The following is an 11,794-nucleotide window of genomic DNA, read 5'->3' as shown; positions in this document are numbered from 1 at the left end:
GGAAATTTAAAAAAAAAAAATCTCCTTTTCCCCCAAACCCACTATAGTTCTCTCTGCCATTAACCACCACTTTACAGAACTTGGAAAATTCCCCTCCCACCTCAAAGAGGCTGATTTTCCCTTCTATACAGGAATCTCCTCAAGAAAAACTTGAATTCCACAGATATTTATGCTGTTGTGGGTTAGTTACATAAAATAGTCAGAATCAGGCTGGCTCCAGGCACGAGCATTCAAGCAGGTGTTTAGGGCAGCAGTTAGAAAGGGGTGGCAGTGTTTCTGTGACTGTGGCAATTCAGCAGCAGCCCCTTTGCCATGGTGGGCAGCAGTTTTTCCCCCCTACTACTTGGGGTGGCAAAACCTGTAGAGCAGGCCCTGGTCAGAATAAACCCAATACCATGGAATTTATATAGCCAATCAGCACAGATTTTGAATCTGAGATACTCCGTGACCTGATCGCTGAATAAATTCAGCATTATAATTGACAAACTCTGAGACTGTCATGCTTCCAGACAAACAGAAAGAGGGGATGGTTGTTGACTAAGTGATTATGAATTATTTTCCCAGCCCAACATTAAAAAAACCATCTTTCTACTGTAAGGGCATGCCACATGCTGACTCTGTAGACAAGCCAGGTAAATCTACAGTGCGCCAGCCTGCTTTGTACCAACTTGCTGAGTGGACCTTGCTACCACATACAAACAGTATGTCAAAGTGCACTGTAGACCAGTTGGTCCACATGTACCCTGCTACTATGAACTATGCATGGCCAGTCAAGAGGTAAATGTATAGTGCTGTAGTCTGTCGCATCAAGATGCTGTGTGGACTAATCCAGCCTGCACTTTTTTCTATCTCTGGTAACTCCGGGGAGTACAGAGTAATAAGAGGGGAAAGCAGAACCTTTCCTAATTAACCTTGGTTCTAGAAGCCCTTGCTTTACCACCTGCTTTCAGAGTCCCTTTGTAACTCACCTGAATTTCCTTCAATGTGACAGTCACCTCTCTGCAGGAGACTAGTAGAAGGCCTATATATCATTTAAAATTCACATAATCCCTCAAAATAGGGCTCAGTTGGGGTTTACATGACATGAAAAACCATTACTCAGCTTACATTGTGGTGCCTCCTCAAGTGTGTGTTCAAGCTGTCTGGTACAAACATCCTGAAAATATTAAAGTTTTAAACTTTTGAGCTGAAATTTTAGCCTGGATTTTAAGAATCAGTGATCCCACAACAAGCTGATCTTGACATTCCTACCTTTAAATTTTGTAGATATAAAGTTCCAAATTGGAACATGTAAAAAGTGCCATTTTTAATCACACTTGTGCAAGTCAAAATAGTACAGCCTACTTTATTAAAATAATCAATTTTGAAGCCTACTGTGGGAAATTTAAAAGGAACTTGCTTGAGAAAGTTTCAAGAAGGGTAACTGGAACTAAGCCTTAACTATAGCACTCACTACCAACAAACGAGACTACTACTACATGTATGAGTTCAAATAATTGCATCCAGTAATAGGACCAAGGTCTCTGCATGTCCTTGGGCCCTCAACTTCTTGGCAGTTCAACATTCAGAATGGTCATGATGTGTGTGTGAATGTTTAATACAACTGTACATTCTGCTTCCACAATGAGCTATATAATGGCTGCATGCATTATTCATAGTACACAAGACTGTAATAATTCCTGAGCCTGGGTACCATGGATTCAAAATACAAAGTAAGTTGATGTTTCTGATGTTTATTTTACTGCCATTTAAGGAGGGGGGAAATGCACCCTAGTAAAATACATATGAAAAGTAGTTTACACTTCAAGTATCCTTAGTAATCTGAAAAAACCTATGTCATGGTCCCTTTAATGCAAAATAGTATATTTTAAAAACTTAATGTGAAAAGTGTCATTACATAAACTTACCAGTTGATAGTTTAGAGTGCAGCACAAGTGCATGTAGGAAATAACACTTTTTTGCTGTTGTCCCGTAGTTTTATTTACAAGTTTGAAATTATGTGGCAATATTTGAGATCCAAGAGAACAAGAACTAGCTGAGTGTGACATACACAACCTTCCTGTTGAAATTAGCCTCTGTTCAGAAAGAAAGTGTTGACAGAACTTTAACTATGACAGTGCTATAATACCATAATGTCATGTTTACTCACCACCCATTCAAATGTTCACATCTCTTGACCAACAGAATGTATGATCATTCCCTTCTTAATAGCTTTTCTTTATTGCAAAACTTCGTATAGAAAACAGAAGCCTGTTAAACAAGCATTTGCATTCAACTGGAAGTTAATCTTTGCCTAACATACTTTGACATAAATCAATGTGACTATTCATATATTTAAGTGCTTTGCTGGATCAAGCTATTCAACAAGGAAGGGTTTACACCATTATATGAGGCACTGATGAGACCTCATCTGGAATTGTGTGCAATTCTGGTTTAGGTTTAAGAAAGATTAATGCAAACTGGAACAGGTAGAGAGAAGGACTGCTAGGATGAGCAGAGGAATGGAAAGCTTTCCTTATGAAGGGAGACAAAGAGCTTGGCTTGTTTAGCTGAACCAAAATGCAGAGACCTGGGTGGGTTTCCACCTTCCTCTGCAGCATAGGTCACTTGCTGGTTTAAACTAGCATAAATGATGGATTCCCTGTAACTTGAAGTTTTTTAGATCATGATTTGAGGACTTCAGTAACTCCGAGTTAGGTGTTTCTTACAGGAGTGGGTGGCTGAGGTTGTGGCCTGCAATGTGCAGGAGGTCAGACTGAATGATTGTGGTGTCTTCTGACCTCAAAGTCTAATATTGTGTCATGGAGGATAATCAGTTTTTAACTAGTCAAGGGAATTTTCAGCACAATTACTAGATGTTAAAAGATATGCTGTTTTCCTATAACTGGGAGATTTCAATAAGTGTGGCTTTTAGAAAAAAGATTGTACTGCATGATAGACCAACAAAAGTGTAGACTATTGGAAAACAAGAATCAAAGGCCATATTTAAAAGCCTCTGCAAATAAACAAGCAAGCCTGAAATTGCATTGTTCTATGTTTGTCCCTCTTTAGGCTTCTAAAAATTTATGTTTTAAAGTATTGTGTTTTGACCGGTGTTCTGATGTATAAATCGTACCCATAAATTAGGTCTAAAACTGCTTTGGGGTCTGACAGAGACTAAGTGATGACATATTACACAGAAGACCTTGACTGTCCTTGAAGGATATTCAGAAACAAACAGAAAGGAAAACTGCCCTGCATCAAGGAATCAGAAATCGACTTTTCTGGTATCTTCCCTGAAGGATGAGGTTCTGAAGATCATGTCTGTCCAGAAACAGACTCGTGCTGGTCAGCGTACCAGGTTCAAGGCTTTTGTAGCTATTGGCTACTACAATGGTCATGTCAGCCATGGTGTAAAATGCTCCAAGGAAGTCACCACTGCTATTCGTGGGGCAATCTTGGCTAAACTATCCATTGTACCAGTACGACGAGGCTACTGGGGTAACAAGATTGGCAAGCCTCATACTGTACCTTGCAAGGTTACTGGTTGTTGGTCTGTTCTGGTGCATCTGATCCCAGCACCCCATGGTACAGGAATTTTATCTGCCCCTGTTCTAAAGAAACTGCTGATGATGGCTGGAATTGACGACTTCAGCTAGGGATTGTACTGCTACACTGGGCAACTTTGCTAAAGCCACCTTTGATGTGATCTCCAAGACCTATGGTTATCCGACCCCTGACCTCTGGAAGGAGACTGTATTCACCAAGTCTCCTTATCAGGAATTCACTGGTTATCTGGCTAAGACCCACACCAGAGTCTCAGTGCAGAGAGCCCAGGCAACTGCTGTGGCAACTTGAATGTTTTTGAACAAAATAAAGTAATAAGCGGGGGGGGGGGGGGGAAATGGAGAGAAAGAAGTCTGCCCTGATGTGACCAAGAATTTAGTGCTATACATCCAGCTAAGGCCATCACAAATTCTGTATTTACAAACTACTTCATGTTCCACCTCTTAAAGATGCACTTGTCTATGCCATTATTTCCATTAAGCATGGTTTGTAGCTTGAAACTCCTCACACAATTCAGTCGTTATGTCCATTAGATATTGAGTTTAAAAAAGTGATTCCTCCATGTTACCATAACTGGAATACATCCGCTCTCATTCTTTGAATTACCTTATTTCAGGTTATTCAGTGTTTCAATGCTGCATGCAATTTTGGGAGCACAGCAGTGGCATTTCCCCCACCCAGCCCCAGACCAAATCCAATTAATGTTCTCATTATGACTGCAATGCAGAGTGTAATATATATATATATATATATATATATTTGTGGTGCCACTTATTTAATCTGGGTTAGAGTTAAAAAGTTCAATCATTGATTCATTTTATTTTTTTAATCAATAAATAAAATTGGTCAATAGAGACTTGTAATAGAAGAAGAAGTTTCATTTACTACATTCAGTTAAAACTCAAGCACCTCAAACCTGATTTGCAAATCATCCCTGTTCAGCAAAGCACTTAAGTGGGTACTTAAGGCATATGCTTAAGTACTTTGAATACTAATTGAGATAAGCATGTGCTTATCTGTTTTGCTGCATCAGGGGATATCATCCTGATTTCCTCACTATGGCAACACTCCTTTGACTCTAAAGATTTCAGCAGCTGGACTCCAATAGGCAATTACTCAAATGGGGAATGTCAGGATCAGATACTAGTTTTCAATGTAGGATTTCTGCTACAGAACAAAAGCCAATAGCCAGATCTTCAGCCAGCGTAAATGGACTTCAGTACAGCTAAGCTGGTAGCTAAGAGCAGAAGGTCTGGCCTAACATATTTAACCTCAGTGTCTTAGAATAATGTTGCTTAAACACATTGTACGCTTTAAGTTAATATGGACTTCTTAAAAAAGTCTGTTAAAAACTGAAAATATTTAGTTTTACTGTAAATTCAGTACCTTCCCTCCCCCCCCCCCCCCACTCCTTAGGATGGAAGAAGTTAAGTGTCCATACTACTCAGAATAATGGTCCATCTAGTCCAGTATCCTATACTCAGACTGTGGCCATTGCCAGATGCTTCACAGGGAATGAACAGACCAGAGTAGTTGTCATTCAATCCCAGTTTCTAGTTGTCAGAGGTTTAAGGTCACCCAGACCATATGGTAATGTATGTGACCATCTTGGCTAATAGCCACTGATGGACCTATTCTCTATGATAGAATCTAATCCTTCTTTTAGCCAAGAAATACTTTTGGCCTTCACAACATCCCCTGGCAACAAGTTCCACAGCTTGACTGCATTGTGTCAAATAGTACTTCCTTCTGTTTCTTTTAAGCCTATTGGGGTTTCCATCGAGTGACCTCTGGTTCATGTAAAGGAGTAACCAACCAACCACCATCACTTCCTTATTTGCTTTCTCCACACCCTTCTTGACTGGTTTGGCCTTTATCAGGTACCCCCCCTCAGTCATCTCTTTTCCAAGCTGGCCAGTCCCAGTCTCTAATATCTCCTCATATTGAGGCTATTCCATACACCTAATAATTTTTTCTTGCCCTTCTCTGCACCTTTTCCAAGGCGAATATATCTTTGAGATGGGGCAACCAGAATGGCACTCAGTATTCAAGGTGTGGTCATACCCTGGATTTATACAGTGGCATAATGATTCTGTTTGGTCATCTTTCCCAATGGTTCCTAACATTAGATTTTTTTGACTGCTGCTGCACATTGAGTGGATGTTTTCAGAGAACTATCCACAATGATTCCAAGATTTCTTTGAGTGATAACAGCTAATTTAGACCCCATCATTGTCTGTAGAGTTGGTATTTTTCCCCCACAATGTGCATTACTTTTCACTTAACATTGAAATTCATTTATTTAGTTGCCCCATCACTCACATGCATCAGATCCCTTTGCAGCTGGCTTTGGGCATATCTTAAGTAATTTATTGTCTGCAAACTTTGCCATCTAACTATTTACCCCTTTTTCTAGGGAGTTTATGTTGAACAGCACTTCTGTGGACACTGACCATTTATTCCTACCCTTTGTGTCTTAACTAGTTACTGATCCCTCTTATCCCATGACTTGACTCTGCTTTAGAGCATTTGGCGAGGGACCTTGTCAAAGACTTTGATAACTTAGGTACCCTATATCAGCATGCTTGTTGAAACCCTCAGAATTTTAGTGAGGCATGATTCCCATTTACAAAAATGCATGTTGACTCTTCCAACATATTGTCAGGTTTCAGAGTAGCAGCCATGTTAGTCTGTATTTGCAAAAAGAACAGGAGTACTTGTGGCACCTTAGAGACTAACAAATTTGAGCATAAGCTTTTGTGAGCTACAGATCACTTCAGATGCTTACAGTTGTGTTCATCTAGGCATCTGAAAATTCTGTTCTTTACTATAGCTTCAACCAACTAGTTAGGCTTACTGGCCTGTAATTGCCAGGACTGTCTTTGGAACCTTTTCTTTAAGAATGTCATAAATATAAAGGGAAGGGTAAACCCCTTTGAAATCCCTCCTGGCCAGGGGAAAGCTCCTCTCACCTGTAAAGGGTTAAGAAGCTAAAGGTAACCTCGCTGGCACCTGACCAAAATGACCAATGAGGAGACAAGATACTTTCAAAAGCTGGGAGGAGGGAGAGAAACAAAGGGTCTGTGTGTCTGTCTGTAGTCGTCTTGGCCGGGGACAGAACAGGAATGGAGTCTTAGAACTTTTAGTAAGTAATCTAGCTAGGTATGTGTTAGATTATGATTTCTTTAAATGGCTGAGAAAAGAATTGTGCTGAATAGAATAACTATTTCTGTCTGTGTATCTTTTTTGTAACTTAAGGTTTTGCCTAGAGGGGTTCTCTATGTTTTTGAATCTAATTACCCTGTAAGATATATACCATCCTGATTTTACAGGGGGGATTTCTTTATTTCTATTTACTTCTATTTATTAAAAGTCTTCTTGTAAAACGCTGAATGCTTTTTCATTGTTCTCAGATCCAAGGGTTTGGGTTTGTGGTCACCTATGCAAATTGGTGAGGCTTTTTATCCAACATTTCCCAGGAAAGGGGGGGGTGCAAGTGTTGGGAGGATTGTTCATTGTTCTTAAGATCCAAGGGTCTGGGTCTGTAGTCACCTAGGCAAATTGGTGAGGCTTTTTACCAAACCTTGTCCAGGAAGTGGGGTGCAAGGTTTTGGGAAGTATTTTGGGGGGAAGGACGCGTCCAAACAGCTCTTCCCCAGTAACCAGTATTAGTTTGGTGGTGGTAGCGGCCATTCCAAGGATAACGGGGGTAATATTTTGTACCTTGGGGAAGTTTTGACCTAAGCTGGTAAAGATAAGCTTAGGAGGTTTTTCATGCAGGTCCCCACATCTGTACCCTAGAGTTCAGAGTGGGGGAGGAACCTTGACAAAGAAATAAAGAAATTCAGCATTACACTAACTATCCTCCAGTCATCTGGTAGAGAGGCTGATTTATGTAATAGGTTACATACTATACAGTAACTTGTTCTGCAGTTCTATATTTTAGTTCCTTCTGAACATTTTGGGTAAATGCCATCTGGTCCTGGTAACCTATTGCTGTTTAATCAATTGTTCCAACGCCCTTTCTATTGACACCTCAATCTGGGAGAGTTCCTCAGTTTTGTCACCCAAGAAGTATGGCTCAGGTGTCAGAATCTCCCTTAAACCTTCTGCACTGGAGATTGATGTAAAGAATTTTGTTTAGCTTCTTTGCAATAGCCTTGTCTTCCATGAGTATTCCTTTAATGTTTCAGAGTAACAGCTGTGTTAGTCTGTATTTGCAAAAAGAAAAGGAGTACTTGTGTACTCTATTACCAGCAGGAGAGTGAGTGTGTGTGGGGGGTTTTTGGGAAAAAAGGTAGGGGGGAGTGAGAAAACCTGGATTTGTGCTGGAAATGGCCCACCTTGATTATCATACACATTGTAAGGAGAGTGATCACTTTAGATAAGCTATTACCAGCAGGAGAGTGGGGTGGGAGGAGGTATTGTTTCATGGTCTGTGTATATAATGTCTTCTGCAGTTTCCACAGTATGCATCCAATGAAGTGAGCTGTAGCTCATGAAAGCTTATGCTCAAATAAATTGGTTAGTCTCTAAGGTGCCACAAGTACTCCTTTTCCCCTTTAAGGAGTCAGTCATCCAAGGTTCCCCACTGATTGTCAGGCTTCTTGCCTTGGGCATACTTAAAAAAAGTTAATTTTTGTTGCCTTTTGGTAGCAGCATGTCAACTTTGTTTTAGTCTGCCTAATTACACTTTTACAACACTTGACTCAGAGTTTATGTTCTTCCTATTTTCCTTAGTAGGATTTGATACCCAATATTTGGAGTTTGTGGTCGTCTCTCTAGCCACCTCTTGTACTCTGATGTGTAGCCAGAGTGGCTTTTTTTGGTCCTCTTACTATTTATTTGGGGGTATGCATTTAGTTTGAACCTGTATAATGGGGTTTAAAAAAGTTTCCATACAGCTTGCAGGCATGTCAAGATGTTTGACTTTAATTACATTGTCACTATTACTGACCAGTTCAGCTTCATGCACCTCTTGGACCAGACCCAATGCTCCACTTATGACTAAATCAAGAATTGCCCCTCCCCTTATGGGCTCCAGGACAAGCTGATCCAAGCAGCAGTCATTAATGGTGTCTAGAAATTCTCTGTATGCCATCTTGATGTAACCTGTACCCAGTCAATACAGGGGAATAGTTGAAATCCCTCCTTATTTTGGAGTGTTCTGCTTGTGGAGCCTCATATGTCCCTGAGGATTTCAAAAACCACCAAAAATCCTGGTCAGTAATATATTCTTACTGTTATATTATAGAACTCCTATCCCTAGGAATTTTAATGGTGCTGCCTGATTCATTTAAGACTTTTTACTCAGTTTGATTTTATGCTTTCACATGTAGTGCCCCCCCCCCCAAACGAGCACCATCTTTTATACCCTTATATTACCATATCCCACTGAATATCTTCATTCTACTAAGTTTTGGTGATGCCTATTTTAGTATGATCTTTATTTAATACAATGCACTCACATTCACTCATCTTACTACTCAGACTTCCAGCTTTGGATACAAGCACTTCTAAAGTGTCAATATTTAGTGGTCTGCCTTCATGTGACAATTGAAGGAGACTCTTGTTTGACTGTTTCTCTTCAGTTTCTACCTGTGTTTTGTCAGCTCTTCTCCTCTTTACTAGGATAGAAAGTATCCATTTTAATATACTCTCCCCTAAGATTTGTCTGTCCAAACCACATGCTACTCTGCACTTGTCAGCTTTCCCCTTAACCTTCATTTAAAAGCATGTCTAGGACCCTTATAAGTTTACATGCCAGCAATCTGGTACTGTTTTGGTTTAGTTAGAGCCTACCCTTTCCCTGTGCAAGTTCCTCCCTTCCCCAAAATGTTCCCCAGTTCCCAATAAGCCTAAATGACCTCCTCTCAACACCATTGTCTCTTCCATGCATTAAGACGCTACAGTTCTGACTGCACAACTGACCCTGCACATGGAACTGGAAGCCTTTCAGAGAATGCTACCATGGACTTCAATCTCTTTCCTAGCAGACTAAATTGGCCCCGCAAGACCTCTTCCTTCTCTTTCCCTAGGTCATTGGTACCTATAGTGGCAGATCAGCCACTGGTCCTGTGGCCAATTGGGAGGCTCCTGGAAAAATGGACACCCCCTGTGCCCCAACCCACCCATCCAGTGCTCCTGCTGAGGAGTGGGGCTGGGGCACAGGGGCTTGCCCTGACCCTGCTCTCCAGCAGGAGTGCCAGGCAAAGGGGCAGGGGAAGCCCACATGCCCTGAACCTGCTCTGCAGCACCAGTAAGAGGGGTGGAGGGGACTGCAGGCAGAAGAGTTGGGCCCCCCAACTTGCTCTGGCCCAGGCCCTGAGAAACCCTTAATCCACCTCTGGGTACCTACATGTATCACAGCCACTGGCTTTTCCCAAATACTGCACATATGTCTGTGTGTCAAGAGGTCTGCAACCATCAGGCAAATTCACCATGCAGTTCTCTTGGTCAGAGCCAACTGTGTCTCTTCCCAATATCTGGGGTTTCCTCCCCAGGAGGGGTTTCCTCAATGCAAGAGGATACCATTACATCTGAAACGAGGGTCCCAACCTAGGTTCCCTGTCAGCTCCATGGCCACACAGCAGACTATTTAGGGCTGTGCCCCTCCCACAGCCCAGGTGCTGCTTCAAGCAGAGAGAAAGAGCTGGGGGAGTCCTCTCTCCCTGCCATAGCCCCACAGCTGCTTACACCCTAAACCCCACATTCCCAGCCCCACCCTAGAGGCTGCACCCCCAGCCAGAGGTGCTGTATCCCAACCCTCTGCCCTAGCCCCTCCATATTGGTGCATATAACAAAATTCATCACACACGGGTGGGAAAAGTTAGAGGAAACACTGGCAACTATAGGATTGTTTCCCTCTGCTCCAGCTTCCTATTCTTCTTGCTTGAGACTCTCTCAACAGCACAGACTTTCAGAGTGGAGATAGGATGAAGGAGTAAGTGCAACCTGGGCTTCTGAATGAAGTTAATTACTGTGTGGTACTAGTTCATACTACCCAAATCTGCTGAAGCAAAAAGGTCAGACTACTCAGAGGTGGAGCTGAGTTAAATGCCTATGGAATGACATAGGTAAATCGCCTCTCCCTTAGAGAAAGCTGGCATCTATGTTATGGCCCAGTGTTTTTGGATGGGAAAGCTAAATGTTGTTATGGAATGGGGTATGCTACAGGTATCTTATTTTAATACTATTTCACTACAAAAAATTGTAGTGTTTAGTAAGTCAATGTAGTGTTATAATTCTATAACTAAACGGTCATTCTGTGGGGTGGACGTTTCCTAATAGTCTATAAATTTCCCTGCATAGAAAAATCTGAAGTGGACAAATCTGATTGTACAGCCAAACAACAGCAAAATTGTTGTTCCACCATCATTTATATTACTGGAGTATAGTTTGTCACATATGCTCTGAGTGCAAAGTCATTCAAAGAAAATGAAAGTCTGGAATAGCTTATTCATTAATTTTCACAGCAGTTGGTGCCCTGCTGGCATTTGAAAATAGTATAAGGAAAAGTTCAAGATTTAGCTTCATTTCAAAATTACATCTACTTCTATGATTTGAGAAATGTTACAAATAGATTAAATCACATTAGTGAAAGCTAATTGCAGAGCAAGATTATTAAATGCCAAGTACCAAAAACTAATTTCAAAGCAACATCATTTTACCAGCTGAATCATCTACTACATGAAAAATTACACTACAAGTAATAAACTGCAGTGGGGTCTAGGTCTCTGTATAATGCTTGAATCCCAGAGGATGCTGGCCATTGAAGTGTTAAATGACAAACTGGAAAGAAAATATTCTCTGTTCAGTTCATAGCTCCAGGCTCCACCAGACTTCTCTGCAATTAGAGCCAAGTTCTAAACAGAGCTCCAGAAGCCTGGAGTTCTTATGTTTGTAATAAGCTCTTTAGGGCTTGGGAGCAAGGGGAGGAAAAAGGGAAGACCACTTTGCAAACCTTTAAAGCCATGGAAATCTCTTAAGGAAGGGCTATGGTTTCCTACAGATTTCCATGGGCCATTCATTTGCAAGACTCCCACTATCTATTAAACTATGCTGATGCAGCCCTTAAGAGTTTTTTAAAAATTTCTCTTGCAATCATGGCCCCTTGTTTTAATCTCTGCAGTAGTCTATCACCAAAGGGTGTGAAGACTTCCAACAGACGGCACTCAAAATGCCTGCAATTCAGAATGACGAATGAGTGGGCTACCCAAAGAAACTTGAAGCACTTCTACAATTTACA

At 41.2% G+C, this 11,794-nt stretch overlaps 1 pseudogene; it reads left to right on the top strand.

Annotated features, from left to right (window-relative positions):
- The first annotated feature begins 601 nt into the window (after positions 1-601).
- LOC140895916 (small ribosomal subunit protein uS5 pseudogene) lies at positions 602-3,837 on the top strand (annotated as a pseudogene).
- The last annotated feature ends 7,957 nt before the right edge of the window (positions 3,838-11,794 follow it).

Source organism: Lepidochelys kempii, chromosome 11 (genome assembly GCF_965140265.1).
Source record: "Lepidochelys kempii isolate rLepKem1 chromosome 11, rLepKem1.hap2, whole genome shotgun sequence".
Taxonomy (NCBI): Eukaryota; Metazoa; Chordata; order Testudines; family Cheloniidae; genus Lepidochelys; species Lepidochelys kempii.
The sequence above is the reverse complement of the archived record's forward strand: the minus strand, read 5'-3'. Positions and strand labels throughout refer to the sequence as shown.